At 34.5% G+C, this 17,796-nt stretch overlaps 1 long non-coding RNA gene across 3 annotated transcripts; it reads left to right on the top strand.

The window, feature by feature from the left end:
• The first annotated feature begins 5,740 nt into the window (after nucleotides 1–5,740).
• On the top strand, nucleotides 5,741–17,641 carry LOC128242700 (uncharacterized). Of its 3 annotated transcripts, XR_008262673.1 has the most exons (6): nucleotides 5,741–5,797; nucleotides 7,140–8,323; nucleotides 11,238–11,398; nucleotides 12,658–12,800; nucleotides 13,484–13,613; nucleotides 14,702–17,641. It is a non-coding gene; the product is annotated as an uncharacterized LOC128242700 (long non-coding RNA). The 3 variants fall into 3 exon arrangements; XR_008262671.1 differs by lacking the exon at nucleotides 12,658–12,800; XR_008262672.1 differs by lacking the exon at nucleotides 12,658–12,800 and having other exon boundaries at nucleotides 5,785–5,848.
• Nucleotides 17,642–17,796: the final 155 nt, after the last annotated feature.

Below are 17,796 nucleotides of genomic sequence, written 5' to 3'. Positions count from 1 at the left end.
GTTGAATACACAGTCAGAAGTTAATTTTTAACAGAAAAATATTACAAAGATAGTTTTAATATTCTAACGAATAATATATCTGAATTCTTTGTTAATGCTGCTGATAATTGTAATCTAATTGTCGCTAAGAAGACCTCTTTTTACAAACCCGAATAACAACAGAGGTACTACTATTTCAACTTGTTTTTGCAGGTTGTTTACGAATGTAATAAATGATAAATTAAATTGTTATTTAGAAAGTCATACTTTACTTTGTGAATAACCAGCTGAGTTTCGTAAAACAGTATAATACAGTAGGTCATATATCCTCGTTAAAACTACTTTTTGACTTTGACTTAGGTGCTGGGGACAAAATATACTGTGTTTTTGTTGACTGCAAAAAGGCCTTCAATTCAAAAACTTGCACATAATATTGACGGGAAATATATCAGAATCATACATAATATGATGGCAAAGGCAAATTCATGTGTTAAGGTGAATAATACTTTATTTATTGTTTAGTAGTCATACTGGAGTACGTCAAAATTTGTCACCAATTCTGTTCTCTATATTTTTAATTATTTATCATAATTTATGTCTAGGATTAGCCACTTTGTCTAAGACTACTTTTGAATGCCTAAGTGTTGATGATAGTGAAGTTTACACAAACTTTAGCTCGATTGTGAAGACCTTGCTTGTTTAAATTGTTAAACATAATCAGTTTTGATTGTATCTAATAATCAAACTTATAAAGTAGTTAACTATCCATAAGCTCGGTGCCTTTATTAAACCTGCCAGATCCGCCCTTGCACTACGTGTTTAACTCAAAATTGCTATTGTTACCGAGTGAACACATACAGTCTAAGGGAGACAACCTGTATTCAGTGAGTGTAGTTTTTTCACTCCCTTGACTTTGTTAAAGTGGTGAAAATTAAGTTTAAAAGAGACAACTTGTACTAAAGAGAGTGCAGTGGGTTTTCTTTCTTACCTTTGTTTAAAGAGTTTTGAATGATTTTTAGCTCTACTGGCCAAATGCCAGAATGGCTTATTCCATTGCGTGATGTCCGTCCGTGTGTCCGTAAACAATTGCTTGTGAACGCGATACAGTGTTTAGTTTTGATAATATCTCAATCAAACTCATACAGTAGTTATATATCCATGAGAACTTATACAGTAGTTAGATATTCACGAGAGCTTGCATCTTCTCTTAAACCAGCCAGATCCGCCTTATGTATGAGTGAATTATGGCCCTTGAAATGATGTAGCCCTAGCAGAAGTATACTCTAAGGGAAACATATTGTACAGATAGGAGTGTAGTATTGTAGTTAGTCTTTCCTTTTGCCGTCTGTGAATCATACGCATCACTGATTGCTTCTCTTTGAATGTGGGCTCAGTAAAGTGCCTATTATTAGTATGTACATTCTTTGGTTAAAAAATACCAAAAACGTCAAGGACCTCGTGGGCATCTTGTTATACTATTACTTAAGATATATAGGCGCCTTGTAAGACGTTTTGTCTTTACCATCTGTGTAATGATGCATTTGTACATTCTTGTATTTTTGTGTGTTTTTTCTCTCAATCTTTTCACTGTTTTTACAATTTTCAATATCAAAAGGTTGTGTCCCTAGGATACGCCCCCTCTAACGTCAAAGAAAGGACACCATCTTGGCGAACTGATATGCTATTTGACATATTTCCATTGAGTTGAACAATACATTTTAGATTGCGATATGACGATTTCATCGTACGTCGAACTTTTCCACCAAGTCCAAACATTTCAAACTTGAAATTTGGTACTTTTGCAAAAGGATATCTTGTAGGTTTACTTTCGTAGTTGCACTAAGGCAAGGGGGCTTTTCAATAAAAATCTTAGTCGATTTTAGTCGTTAATAGAAATTAAGCAAGAAAAAGATCCAAATAATACAGGCATATGCATAAATTTGATGAAAAATAAATATTTTTAAAAACTTCTTTGCTGGAAATCCGAAAACTATGTTTAGATTTTTATGTTTTATTAATACGGTTCCCGGTATCATATATTAGTTAAATTTAATACTATTTTATTGCATGAGGTATATTTGACGATGAAAACATAAACGCAAACAAAATATGTAAAACCGAATAATAAAATTATCGATTGAAAAACTTAAATTAATTAACTTTGGTCAAGTTACACAAAAGTGCACCATTTAAGACTAAAATTATCTAAGACTGAAGTATCTTTTAGGAGGACCCCTTTAATTAATGCTGCACTCAAACAGACTGACCCGTTTTGATAACTTGTTTTGTCTCGGAAGAACCAATATTTGTGTAAATGTCGGAAAACCCGTGATATAAGACTGGTGACAAAATTTCAGATAGCAGTTTTTAATCCGCTCCCAAATATAGGAGTTATATGGTGCCCTACAAAGTTGCGGAGGATGCCAGTACGCTTAAAGGGGTATATTTACAAGCGCCCAAAATACATAAAACTGCGCCATATTTTGACCAAATAGAAGAAGAGAAAATGCTAGGGAAAGATCGTCGACCCCCCTACACAATATTTAAAGTGACGGCATGAGTTGTGTTTAGGTTTTGAATACGCTTTCCACCAGAAATGTATTAAAAATTATAAAATACAGCTATCTTCCGAGCTGGGAGTAGGATAACATGTATTTGGTCCCAGTTCCGAGCTAATGCAGATAGTTCCTTTAAGTGTGTTAACTAGGGATCAATAACACATCTTACTCCCATTTAAAACAAAAAAAGATCAAAATTAATACTAAAACATACAGGGGTTTTACACGGATCGCCAATACTTATTAAGGGAGGCCACTGCGTTAAAGATTGCCAAAATACGTTTGGGGTCTTTGTATAGTTTGACCTGTAAAAGTAAACTAGTTACTTCCCCTTGTAAACAAATAGTTAATTTTTTGTTCGGGCCAAACCGCGGGACAACCGGATGTCATCTTGTCGCAACGCATTGTGGGCTTTTGGAATAATACGAATATGACAGAACTTCCCGTCGATGCTATTGTCTATCTCAGATTATTATACGACCTCTTATTGGGCATCACAATTATTAATATACTGTAAACTAATGTAAAGTAGCTCGACTACCGTAAATTGGTCGTTTTAGGTGATACAACATGATATCTTATCATACTCGTGATGCAGTAGTTACATCACACAACCAGACCTTAACGAAAACTTCAACAGCAGCAACCAACATTACCTATTCCGATAGGGTGCTCCGATCAACTAGCGGAGGAATCTACAATAACAACAACAACAACAACAACATGGCGGCGACCATGCAAAAACGTTTATTGGAGGCTCTGGATGCAATTCGAACACATGAAATTGAAACGACAACTCGTTTTGTGTCATGGTCTTCGCCTAAAGGATTTGGAAATTTTGTTATTGTTTTGGATATTGCTCTAACTTCGAGTTTATAGACGAAAGTCAACAAAGGAGAAACACATTTTTGGTGTCTATCTTGAAAACAAATTATGAAAATTTTGTAGTTGAAGCATAAAAAAGTGGTCTTATTTGTCATATTTTCTATCATTCATGATCAACGCAGTTCCTCTTGTCTATCGTAAAATATCATTCTTGAAATGTTGAACTTTAGCTGTTTATCCAGATTTTTTCTTATTATCTATCGTAAAATATGTTGTTTTTTTAAATTTATGATAGACAATAAGAATTATTTATATTTTTCTTATTTGTCCTATAATTACATGAAAACACAAGTAGTAAGTTTCTTACAGTCAATCATGATTTTTGCTTTACTGTAATTATGTATAATTTGTTTTCGTATTGTCTATCATAAAATATATTTATTAAAATTTATGATAGACAGTTAGAAAAATATTTCATGATAGATAATAATGAAAATAATTCCTGATAGACAGTAAGAAAAAAAATCATATTAGACAATAAGAAATATTTTAATTTAAATATATGTATTAAAATTTATGATAGACAGAAAAATATTTCATGATAGATAATAATAAAAATAATTCATGATAGACAGTAAGAAATATTTTTCATGATAGACAATAAGAAATATTAAAAAAAAAATTCTTATTGTCTATCATAAAATATGATAATATTTATGATAGACAGTTAGAAAAATATTTCATGATAGGCAATAATAAAAACAATTCTTGATAGACAGTACGAAATATTTTTCATGATAGACAATAAGAAATATATATTTCATGATAGACAATAAGAATATTTTTTATGTAAATGATACATAAGAAAAAATATTCTTATTGTCTATCATAAAACATGGTTTTCTTAATTGTCTTTCCTAAACATATATATTTTATTTATTTTCTAATATAAAATGAATCTTTCATACTGGGATTAATCTGATCAATAAAAAAAATAGAAATGAACATTACTGTTCATTTAACTTTAACCATTGTTTATCTGCCATCACATGGCTTCAAGATAAGTTTAATGAATTTTATTATAATAATAAGGTAATAAGTGATACTGGTTATGAAAGTTTATCTTAAAAGCAGGGGAGAGTTCAGGAATAGACGTTAGAGAGGGCATACCTAAGGGGCGTACTCCGCTCCCCAAGAAAGGGCATACCTAAGGGGCGTACTCTGTTCCCCAAGAAAGGGCATACCTAAGGGGCGTACCCCTCCCCCCCAAGGGTCCGCTAGAAGTAAGCATTTTGTGAAGAAATCAGAAAGACATACAAGTGAACATAACACATCGGTGGCCTTCAAGTAGTGGTGATATTGACTTCATGGCATATCTTGCACATGTTCAAGGATTGCGTTCTGCTACAAGACTGGAGAAAATAACTTTTTTCTCAGTTTTATGGCATGTATGCTTTTCTTGTTTTCAACAAATATCACACGGATGATGGATACATTTTCACCAGTATTGGAAATTGTTGGAAGACGTGGAAACTGTTGTTTACATACGGATGAAGAAACATCAAGAGGACATAATTAAAGGAAGTTGCGCTGTTTGAATTTGTTGTTTTTATGAGTTCACATCGCCTGCACATGATGGCATTTGAAAGGTGTAGTTTATTAATTTCCACTCCTTTGAGATAGAATGCAAACTTTGACGACTTTAGTGATGGGGCATGTGCCGGGTGTGCCATCCCCCCTCCCACGGAAGCGTTTGTGTTAACTGTTGGTCATTGCAATTGCTCATTGATCTGTGATAGACTGCAGACTGTGAGCAGAAATGTGAGCAGAAATTACTGATTGGCAATTGAAGCCAATTCTATTTCTTTCTCACTTACACTTGTTTGATCAATGTACTTTTCTTTATATTATCAAAGAACATATTTGATGCAAAAATTAAAATATATCAATTGATTTTGTTAATATGTACCTTCAAATGTCCATAAAAGAAATGGTATATGATAGGGTTATTTTTGTATGACATACATAAATATCAATTAAAATATTTCTTTGATAGACACTAACAACTTCGTATTAAAAGGTACATATTATTGAGATGCAACAGTTTCATAAACGTGATACTTTTAAGCCTAAAATCTGTTTGCTCAATAGCCTATTCGTCAAGCTAAATAATCTGTGATAGACAACAGTTTCAACGTATTTATTAACGTTGCATTAAAATAGTTCATGATAGACTCCTAAAAAAGTATGGAATATACTATAATATAGTAATATTGCCATTCCTTTTATAACATAAAAGTAAAAAAAATATCACGACAAAGATGAACGACAATAATAATTCTGATGGCCTCAAGTAGGTCCGATCATAATTTAGGATAGACAACTGGGCCGACCAGAACTTCCCTCCAATATTTATTGAAAGTATAGATTATATGGTAGGTTTATCGGTTTTGGTGTATCCGTAGGTCTGAAACTTTCATAAAAAGGTGAAGAAACTTTTGCTCTGAAGCCAAAGAAACAGAAGCGTTTATTTTTACCCTCAAATCCCGTGGCTGTGTACATGTACTCTAGGGTCCATTTTTATTTAAGTCATTTTATAGGAATGAACAGCTGACTTCTTTTAAACTGCAGTAAAGCATAGTTATTGTATGCTAGATCGTTGGTAGGAGTGACCCATTTGATACATCTGAAAAAAATAAAAAAAAAAAATAGGTAAAATGTCACTAAATGTATTTCAGGTCATATGACACCAAAACTGTTCATTCCTATCATTATCAAATGAATGTGTTTTCATTTACTGGCTCCATAGACTTCCCCTCGGTTGAAAAGAACTTTTAGATTGCCAATATTGAATTTAAAGTAATTAAATCGGGCGACAAGTGTGATCAGAGCATGGCCACTGCTGGAGCACTAGTTAGGCTACTAGCATGGTGCTTGAGTAATTGAGCTATCAGGTGGCTTTTTTTTTACCCAGGTACCCCAATAACTTTTTAAGCCTTTAAGCTGATCCAGGCACTCATGCCCTTGACAGGTTGTTTTTGTTTTGATGAAAATTCAACATATTATCACAGCTTTGTGTCTTTTTTGCATTTTTTGTCAGCAGTCTTTTATCACTCAGGTTTGCAGATACATGTATTTACGCAAAAATTTGCTCCTTCCAAGACAAAAACTAAAAAAGTTGTCAGAACATTCAATCTGTGAGAGTGCAGCTTTAAAGGTTTTAAACTACCTATTAAAACTCACACTTAATTTTATTCTTTTCTTTTTTTTATTCTTTTTTAACAACAGGCTATAAAATGGTAGGATTGGCGCCTATTTCGTAGGTTTCTAAGGGTCGGGTGACCCTAACCAAATGTAGCTTTTTAAGCCCTACGGAATAGGCATTGTTTTAAAGGCTGTTGGAAAAAAAGAGAAAAAAATATAAATACTTTATTAGGTGTGTGTTTTAAAAGGAGTAATATAAAGCCTTATAAAAATAGCATACCTACCCAAGATGTTTTGGAAAAGGCTGTAACACTACCCAAACAATTATTTGTTTTGGTCTAATCGCTGACAGCGACCCAGTGGGCCACACATGAAAAACATTCAAAATCTTCAAATTAAATTTTGAACACATAGACAATACGCAGATGTTTAAGCGAGGCCAATAACTCTTGTTAAAAAAATTTCCAAGTTATGCAGCTTGTTCATTTTTCGTACCATTTGATTATAAATAATTGCATATTGAACAGATTTATCCCAGATTGATTCGCATAGTTTCCTTCTTTCTATTAACAGGTGAGACTGGTGGCATCTTAAGGCATGTGACCACTGATTGCATGGTGCCCAACAGCCAGCCGGTGGTGTTCGAGTTTAATGGCTGAGCATCTTCATGGACTTTCGATTCGGGAGAGTATTATTTTGACTTGTAATACTCAGTTATACGTTTTGTACGGTGCATGAAGAAATTTGTGAGGCATCAAGTTGCCACTTTATCCGTCTGTCTTGCTTTTCCTGTCTGGGCTACACATGTATTTCCAAATTAGTTTGAATTGTGTAATTGTCATTTTAAAGTTACAGGTGATGCACACACATTTATTGACAGCATTTACTGCCTAGAATAGCCCTCTGGTTATCTTGGAATGCCCCCCCCCCCATTCCCTAAGGTCCCAGTTTACTTATTATGTGAATAATAAAGAAAAAAAATAATGAAATACGCTCAAAAGGCACTATTTCGGACTAGAAGTTGTGACTTTTTTTTGGGGGGGAGGGGATATAAACCCCATAGTCCCTGCCAGCATTTGGCGAGATTTAAATTTTGGTTCTGAGGGAGGAGCAAATGTCATAAATTTGTGCCCTTAAGTTACACCCCCTCTTATTTCAATTCCTGGACCTGTCCCTGGTCTGCCAGACCATTTTTAAAGAAGTCTTGTTAGTAATTATCTCACATCATCGAAACACATGTTTTGGTCAAACATTCTCCAGAGTTACTTATTTTTGATGTGTTTTTCTTCTTTTTTCATAATTCGGGGAACATGACTGCCTAATAAGCTTCAAGAGTTATGGCCTTTGGTTTCCATAAATATGTTTTTTCATGAAAGATATGGTTATTATACCTGTAAATGGAGTGAAGCGACTAAATCAGGGATAAGGATAGATACACATCTAGAGTTAGGAAAAGTAATAGCTTTTTATGTATAAAGATAAATGTTCAAAGGTGTCAGTTCACAACGAAATGCTTCCGGGTCGTTGAATCCCTTCAAGTAGTTCTTAAAACAATGCTTCTCCCATCTTAGGTAGCATTTGATAATGTGTTGAACAGTTCAATATTGCAGGTGAGGCAGCAGACTCATGGCCAGCAGTTTAAAGAAATCCAACTTGAATAGTTCAGGGCAGAAGAAAATAAATCCATTAAACAGCTTGATGACCATCCCAAACAAGCCTCTGAAACTGTGCTCAAGACAGCTGATGAAATTGACAAGGTATGACATTTATTGCTTGATTTGTGAAAAGGTTTAAAGGCTTTCTAAGGATCTGAGAGGAGAATCCCTTTTAATTTTATGAATGTTTTTAGCTCGACTATTCGAGGATAGGTGGGCTATACTACTCGCCCCAGCGTCGGCGTCCGGTTAAAGTTTTAGGGCAAGTTGGGATTTTCACTTATAAGTCCAATACCCTACATCCAATTGACTTAATACTTCACAGAGTTGTTCAGGGCCATCACATGATGAGGTTAGATAACTCCATATCATTCTTTACACAGATTATGGCCCCTGATTGACTATGGAACTCAGGTTAAAGTTTTAGGGCAAGTTGGAATATTTATTTATAACTTATATATCCTTTGTTCAATTGACTTAATACTTCACACAGTTGTTTAGGACCATCACACAATACGGTTACATAACTCCATATTATCCTAAATACAAGTTATGGCCCCTGATTGACTTAGGTTAAAGTTTTAGGGCAGGTTAAAGTTTTAGGGCAAGTTGGGATTTTCACTTGAAACTCCAATACTATTCATTCAATTGACTTAATACTTCACACAGATGTTCAGAGCCATCACATAATGAGGTTAGATTACTCCATATTATCTTTTATACAAATTATGGCTCCTGATTGACTATGGAACTTAGGTTAAAGTTTTAGGGCAGGTTGGAATATTGTTTAATAACTTCTATACCCTTCATTCAATTGACTTAATAATTCACACAATTGTTCAGGACCATCACCCAATGAGGTTACATAACTCCATATCCTTAATACAAGTTATGACCCCTGATTGACTTAGGTTTTTAAGTTTTAGGCAAGTAAAAGTTAAAGGCCAGTTGGAATTTTAATAAAAAAAATTCTATACCGTTCATTAAATGCACTTAATAAAATTCAAAATTATTTACGACCATCTTACAACAAGAAACATAACTCCGTTTTAAGCCTAAATACAAATTATGGCCCTTGATTATGCCCCCACAAAGTGGCGGCATATAGGGTTGCCCTTGTCCGTACGTACGTCTGTCTGTCTGTCTGTACGTACGTCCCGAAGATTGTTTCCGATCTAATTCTTGAAAACCGTTTGTCCAATCCTCACCAAACTTTAAACACATGTTTGTGACCATAATATCTTGATCAAGTTCCTTAGCCATGGAAATCGCTTTTGTCATTTAGGAGTTACGGCCCTTTATTTGCAAAAAAAGACTTGAAAAATACGTCCCGAAGATTGTTTCCGATCTAATTCTTGAAAACTGTTTGTCCAATCCTCACCAAACTTTAAACACATGTTTGTGACCATAATATCTTGATCAAGTTCGATAGTCATGGAAATCGCTTTAGTCATTTAGGAGTTACGGCCCTTTTTTGCCAAAAATACTTCAAAAATATATGTTTCCAATCTAATTCTTGAAAAGTATGTGTCCAATCCTCACCAAACTTTACATACATGATTGTGACCATAATATCTTGATCAAGTTCGATAGCCATGGAAATCGCTTTAATCATTTAGGAGTTAGGGCCCTTTATTTCCCAACAATACTTAAAAAATATCATCTCGATGTAAATGAGATGTGGATCCAACAAGTTTTTTCCTGCCTGAATGGCGCCATATAACCTATACAGTCTTGCGATGCCGTAAAACCCAACTCAACTCAACTTATCCTATATGTGCAGATTATCCTGAATAATCATTATGGCTTATTTTCTGTGACAAAAAATCGAAGTGGGGGCATCCGTGTCCTATGGACACATTTCTAGTTTTTTTTTAGTTTTTTTTAATTTCCTTTGAAAGGCATATTGTTTTAAGCCTAAATACAAATTATGGCCCTTGAATTATTTTTTTTTAATTATTTTTTTTTAATTTCCTTTGAAAGGCATATTTGTATATTCTTAACCACATTTTCATAATCGTAAATCAAGTTATTTGAATGACTTGTGTCATTGTTTGGGCGGGCTGGTGGGAGGGCAGCATCAAAGTCACCTTATGTATCGAATAATTTTAGTAAGTTTGACATAAAGAAACCAAACTTGGTATTATTACATCGTTATTGTATTCTAATACAAAGCGGCGTAGTCGAGCGCGCTGTCTTACGACGGCTCTTGTTTTTATTAGATAATGCTTTGTATTGCAATTATTCCTTGAAATTGAATAAGGCCTAAAAAAACCATTTGGTTTGGGTCTACCAAAGCCTACCTACCTTACCTGTTTTTGAAAAGAATGTTACCCTAATCAAACCATTTTTTTGGCGTAAGTACAAGTTAAAAACAACAATAACAACAGTGAGTAATAGTTATTACACTTGACTGCCTGAGCAATTGAAATATTACACAATGCAGTGGTGTATCTAGCAGGGGGCAGAAGGGTTGTGCCCCTCCTGCAATTGGCTGGCAAATAAATGAAGTTTATTTTAACCTCAAATTGATACTTTTACAATAAAAAATAGTTGCTTTCCCCAAATGTTTTTCCTCTTTTTAAGATGTAAAAAAGTATTCTTGAATGAAGGGTTGAAATGCATCAATGATTATTTAGTGTCATTTCAAAACCTGAGTGAAAAAACAGTTTTCAGGGAGTCTGAAGCATTTTATGTAAAATGTTATAAAAAAGAATAAATAGCCTACCTTCCCTTCCTGTTTTTAAAGAAGATCACCCTTACCACACACATTTTTTAGGCCCAATCAAGTAGGTAAATTGAAATAAAATTGTATATTTATCCACACGCTACTTACTGAATGTAGCTTGCTCTACCTACTGGTTACTGTTTTTACATGAAAATTAATGTTTAACTAAAACGAAGATAACGCTCTCCAAAACTGTACTTTCACTGGTTGCCTAGCTGTTTTGCTTATAGCCAGAATTAATCATTAACAACTTAATCAGTTGTATACATTTCCATGTTATTCTTCTAGACTTGTGACGAAGGTACTACAACAATCCCTAACAGTTCCGGAACACCGATCCAGAGTGAGACAGCTGCTGTTAAAGCCCTCATAATACTGTCAAAGCTATCCACCGGGTTGGCAGATGGGGCCCAGCCCAAATCCTGAGACTGAAAAGACAGAGGGTGTAGGTCAGTGGAATTCGGTTTTGAAAAGGTTTACTTAATGAAAATTAGTCTTTATCCATTCTGGCAATACAAGTTGATTTACTAATTAATAAGACTTGCATTATTGAATGTTGTCACATTAAATATTTTCAGATAACTATACTCCCACCATGTAGTGTTGTGGTCTGTATATGAATCACCTTGTCTCTTCCTTATGTCTATTTGTTTGTTCTTGGACATCGGGACAAGTATACTTTTCTCCAAAACTCAATATGTTTTGTGGAATTGACTTCAAACTTCATCAACTAGTGACTGCGTTGTAGATAAGTGCTGTGCAAAAAAATATTTTCTGTAGGGTATTTATAGAGTTATTGCCCTTTGATTATTAATATACTTATTTTATTACTTCTATCCAAAGGGCAGTCTTGTCAAGAACACATATAAAAAGTCTTTGAGATATTGACTTCAAACTTTATATAGAGATAATTATCTCATTTACAAGAAGTTCAGTGAACAGACACCATAGCTCTTGCTTCAGTATAGTTTGAGCTATTGCCCTTTATTATTTTTTATACTTAATTTTTGTCTGGAACATCACTTGAAAAGTCTTAAGAGTGATTGACTACAAACTTCATATACAGATAGATCTCATTAATGAGAAGTGTAGTGCACATTAATCATAACTCTGGGTGCAGTATTTTAGCTCACCAGAGCACAAAGTGCTCAAGGTGAGCTATTGTGATCGGTCTTTGTCTATCGTCCGTCCATCAACAATTGCTTAAAAACATCTTCTCTGAAACTACCAGTCCAAATTCAATGAAACTTTACAGGAAGCTTCCTTGGGTGACCCTCTACAAAAATACAACAAGGGGTCACGATTGATCAACAACAACAACAACAGCAACAACAACAAAATGGCTGACTTTTTTGCTCTGGAAAAAAACACCTGAAACTGCCACTCCAAATTCAATAAAACTTTACAGGAAGCTTCCTTGGGTGACCCTCTACAAAAATCCAACAAGGGGTCATGATTGATCACTAACAACAACAACAGCAACAAAATGGCCAACTTCCTGTTATGCTTTAAAAAACCTCTCCTCTAAAACTACCTGTCCAAATTCAATTAAACTTTACAGGAAGCTTCCTTGGGTGACCCTCTACACAAATACACAAAGGGGTCATGATTGATCAACAACAACAACAACAAAATGGCTGACTTCCTGTTTTGCTTTAAAAAACAACTCCTCTGAAACTACCAGTCCAAATTCAATGAAACTTTACAGGAAGCTTCTTTGGGTGACCCTCTACAAAAATACAACAAGAGGTCACGATTGATCAACAACAACAACAACAACTGTCTATGACCAACTACATGTCAACTTCCCAATAAAAGTATATAAGCAGTGTTTTTCTTCACATATCTCAGGTGAGCGATCCAGGGCCATCATGGCCCTCTTATTTTAAAACCTTGAGTTTTGATATACATTTGTTCTTCATTTATAAGAAGATTACTTCTAATTTCATTGAATTATACTGAAAATACATACAGAGTCTCGAAAAAGTGTTACCTAAACAGTTTCTAAATTGATGTTTCATTAGACTAATTTATCACACCTGTTTTTCTGAAAAAGTGAAATAAAGGTACCGGTACCAGTATATTTGTTTTCAAATGACTGCTCCTATTTTTCACCTTCCTACGCCTACAACCTTATGTGTTGTAGTTTGATTTGTTTAAATGTATTTAAAACTGGAAACTGTGTAGTTCATTTGAATAATAAAATATTTTGTTCTGTTCTTTGATGCAATACAGTGAAAACATTCTGCAGCATTCTATTGCCAAAAATGCTTTTTTTGTGAAAAAATGTTGGGCGTAACAATGAAAAAAAAATCCTACAGTTTTATAGAACTGAGTACTTTAAATAACGCTTAAATGGTGAGTCAATAACTTTTAAGGATTTTCATTCTAAATATTTATTTTACAGATAAAAAGTGATTTTGGTTTTACCATGCCTACTTTTAGACTACTTGTGTAGTTGAAAGAAGCGTAGTTTCGTTTCACACCAAAAATATAACTCGTGTGGCATTAAATCGGACAATTCAATTCTACAGGAACCCTACCACCAGCCAAAAGAGACTTATGGAATTTGGAGAAAGAAGGCAGAGGACCTGTTGAGTTGGAAGAAAAGGCTGGATAGCGAGGAGAACAGGTCATTCAAGCTGGAGAAAAGGGCTTTTTAAGGTGCAAAATCCTTGCTTTGTCTATCATTCAGATTTTATTTCTTAGTCTTCTGGAATCATCATATATTTCTAATGGTCTTGAATAGAAATAACTCGGCTGTTCTTAAAAAAGATTTTTTTTAAACAGCTTACGGTATATTGTGTTATGAATTTTGACAGTGTTGGTTATTTGAGATCTTTCAATAAATGAATTGTCCCTGTTTAACTGAGACAGGTCATCAGCTTATTTCCACATGGCCATAACCACGGCCACAAGTGTACTTTTTCTGTTTTTGAGAAAGTCGACTTCAAAGGTCATGACTAGTAGATGACTCCTATTGATTTTGAGATCAGTAGGTAAAAGGTCAAGGTCACCGTGACCCTGAGGTGAAGAAACGGTTTCCGCTCAATAACTAAAGAACGCTTGCACCCAGGAACTTCATGACTAGTAGATGAACCCTATTGATTTTCAGATCACTAAGTCAAAGGTTAAGGTCCCCATGACCTTAAGGTGAAGAAACGGTTACAGCTCACTAACTAAAAACACTTGCACCCACGAACTTCATAATTAGTATGCAAGTTCGTCATGACTATTAGATGACCCCTTTTTATTTTATGATCAGTCTGTCAGTCAGTCATGCTTGTGCAATTACAGATCATCCAACAGCCTACAACTGCACAGACGACCCTTCTAGATAATATATACATTAAAAATGTGAACTGCAAAGAATCTGGTGTAATTCCAATACATTACAGCTACCATGACATCACATATGCAATTGTCAGCTTTCCACAAAACCATCAGTGATGATTGCATACTCCAGATTGAAAAAATTCAAAGGATTACTGATCTTATGCAGTAGATGTTCACTATTTAATACAGGTGAATAAACCGATGAATAAACCAAACTTCACTGTTGGTTCGTCTCCAAAATACAAATTTCATGTCCATCATTTATTTTTTCTCAGCTTCGACCACACAAGCGCTTTTCCGAAAAATCAATCTAGTTTTCATTTGTTTCAAACTAGTTTGTGCTTATTTGCTACATGTATGCATAATGCTCTTTCTTGTGAACATTTTGGTGAACGTGTCACGTTTTTGTTTTACAGGACAGATGAGCCTCGTGACATCACTACGACCAACAGCTACAGTAACGGGACGTTTAAAGACACTCGCTCACAGTCACAACCATCCACACCAAAATCTCTAGCAGGAACAAAAGAAAGATAAAAACATATTTTCTATCAACTTGGCTCTACAACTTGCTTTTACTGAATTTTCTTTGCAGTCATCTCCCTTGATGAAAAAGAAGACCTATGTCACAACAAAGGGAAAGTACTGAGTGTTATTGCCATTTTCTCTGTCTGTCTGGCCGTCCGGCTGGCCGTCCGTCTTTTCGTCCATCTGTCACACCCTTGTAGAGGCATAACTTCAAAAAAAAACAACCTTGTCTACAGATAGATAGCAATGAGAGGAAGTCAGTGCAAATGAACCATAATCTTGCTGTGCATATTGATTAAGTTATTCCCCCTTTTTCATAATTGATGCCTGCACACTCTTTGTTCTGAGAATAATATCAAGACAACTGATGGGATTGAAATAAAACTTGGCATATATCTATATAGATGGCATTGATAAGGGAGTGCAGTGCACAAGAATCATAATCAAATCATGCATCTTTATAAAGTTATTTCCCCTTGACCATTTAAAATATAGATAGATGGCAATGAGTGGAAGTGTGGTGCATCAGAACCATAATCTTGTCCTGCATATGATTTTTAGTTATATTCCTTTAATTACCTCCCCATAACCATATTGTTCAATAAAGGGGTTGAAATGAAACTTAAAATGTAGATAGATGGAAATTAAATGAAGTGTAGTATCCAAGAATTATAATCCTATACTTCATATATGGGTGCTTGTCCAGGTCATATTTTGGAATGTATTGGAGGGATTCAAATGAAGAAACTTGGTATAGAAATAAATGACAATGACAGCAGGTGTAGTACCAAGAAAAATGATTCTGCCCTGTATATTTATTTAGTTATCTCCCCTAGGCCTGATATTTTTCCATAACAGACGTTGTTCAGGCCATTTCTTGAAATGTTCTATAGTGGTACAAATGAAACTTGGTATAAAGATAGATGGCCTATGGCATTATAAAATGTTGCACATATCTTTCCATGTTAAGATTTTTTCCAACCTCTGTATAATAATAATACAACCATTCACCTTCTTCCAGCACATTGTATTACAAGTTCTGCCTTTTCATTGAAAATGGGCATATGGGGAGCATCCATTGCTTTCTGCGATACTCTGTTGAAATATTGTTTACCAAAGAACTGGGTTTTTTTCACTTTGTGATGATGTTATATCATTATTATTCATATTTTACAATAAAGTAGTATATAAAAGGTGAGCGAGTCCCTTGAAATGTATGTTAGTCCAACTTCTGTTGGTAAAATTTAATTATATTAACCATTAAAATATGATGTCAGGAAAATATTTACACTTGTACTAGATATTATTTTACCAATCACAAATAGAAAAATAAAATGTAGCAAATTCTTTTTGTAATCTGATATAAAAAATATAAAATGTTTTATCTAATTTTCAGATTTGATGTGCCCTCCTTGGTATTGACCATTTCCCACCTGCTATGAGCATCAACCACAAACAGTGATGTGCCCTCCATGGAATTGACCACCTGCTATGAGCATCAACTACATGTTCAAGCAGTGTCATTTGTTTATTTAGACAATGTATCTTGATTGTTATGTTGAATAAATTGAAGCAGTCTCCCAGCAAAAGGCTGGGAGATATGGTGCTGGATGAGCCATACCATACATTGTATGACAGGCCATCGAATCTGTATACGTAGTTAGGTGGAATAGCTGGTCTTTAGAAACGTACTCAACTGTGCCCAGGATGACCTCTTCTGTCGTCCCTCATATACCCATAGAGGCAACCATTTTAGATCAATTCTTTCACAAATTGGTTAGAATGGATGCTTGATATAATGTGGGCTTAAAAACTAGGTTGCATGGTCAATTTTCATAACTTTGTGAGATTATCGGAATGTATGCATTAATTAAATGTTTATTAAGTTCCAATGAGTCACTAGAACAAAATCTATAGTCGTATCTACGCAATAGTGGTCACAATGTGTGGAAGTGGTCCAGCTAGGCCTATATAGGACATGCATTATTAATATTATTTTCTAGCAGACCTTAAATTACTTTATTGTGAAAAAAATGACGCATTTTTGTACATTGCACCAAAAAAAGTGCGTGCGATGATGTTTACTGACGTCGTGACGCGCAGTAATTTTTATTCACTGCAAACGTCAAGAAGGTCCTTCAATATAACGTCTTTTACAGGTTATTTTGATTTGTTCTGTAATAAAATATAAAAACATAATTGAGTCACGGCGCGTGTCTCATCTACCTTGCGGGTGCTATAGTATTCCAGCACGGCTGAATTCACCGGAAATGCCTATCCGGTGTGCTAGAATTGTGGTCTTCTCTTTCTGAAAGACGCCTTATTGCTGATTAAAAAAACTTTTTTACGTCTTTTAAGAACAAAAATTGGTCTACTAAACAATTCAATTAAATAATTTCCTTTAAAACATTTATTCCCAACATATTTAGAATTGGCATCACTCAAATTTAATAACCTGTTTTGATTATTCATAAATATATCCACTACGAATTGATGAATGTTTTACATTTAAAATCGATTTAAATGTGTAGTAATGTATACATACATCAATATTTAAAATAAACTATTGAGATGTGTTTTCTTTGGACAGGCCTGCTTCTTTAAAGATGAAACGTCGGTGAATTGCTGAAACACACCAACGTGCACAAGTTTTCTAACACTAATACCTGCGATTCACTGATATAAAATTAATCTTTCATATTCACATAAATAGGTGAGTATGCATATACATGTGATAACCAAGGGAGGAAGATGGGCATTCAGCAAAATTGAAATTATTATTTCTGTGTGTATTTGCTTATGAATAAATGTATGATTTGTGAAATTATTTTATTATTGGTTTATTTATAGTTTTCGACTTGAGAGGGGGCGTAACTTAGGGGCACAAACTTGACATTCGCCTCTCCCTCGGAACCGAACATATTTTGGTTTTAAGTATTGGCAGAGGGGTGTAGTATTTTACACAAATTCTGATGACATATTT

The sequence above is a fragment of the Mya arenaria genome, chromosome 2 (genome assembly GCF_026914265.1).
Source record: "Mya arenaria isolate MELC-2E11 chromosome 2, ASM2691426v1".
Classification (NCBI taxonomy): Eukaryota; Metazoa; Mollusca; class Bivalvia; order Myida; family Myidae; genus Mya; species Mya arenaria.
This window is presented reverse-complemented; position numbering and strand designations above follow the sequence as displayed.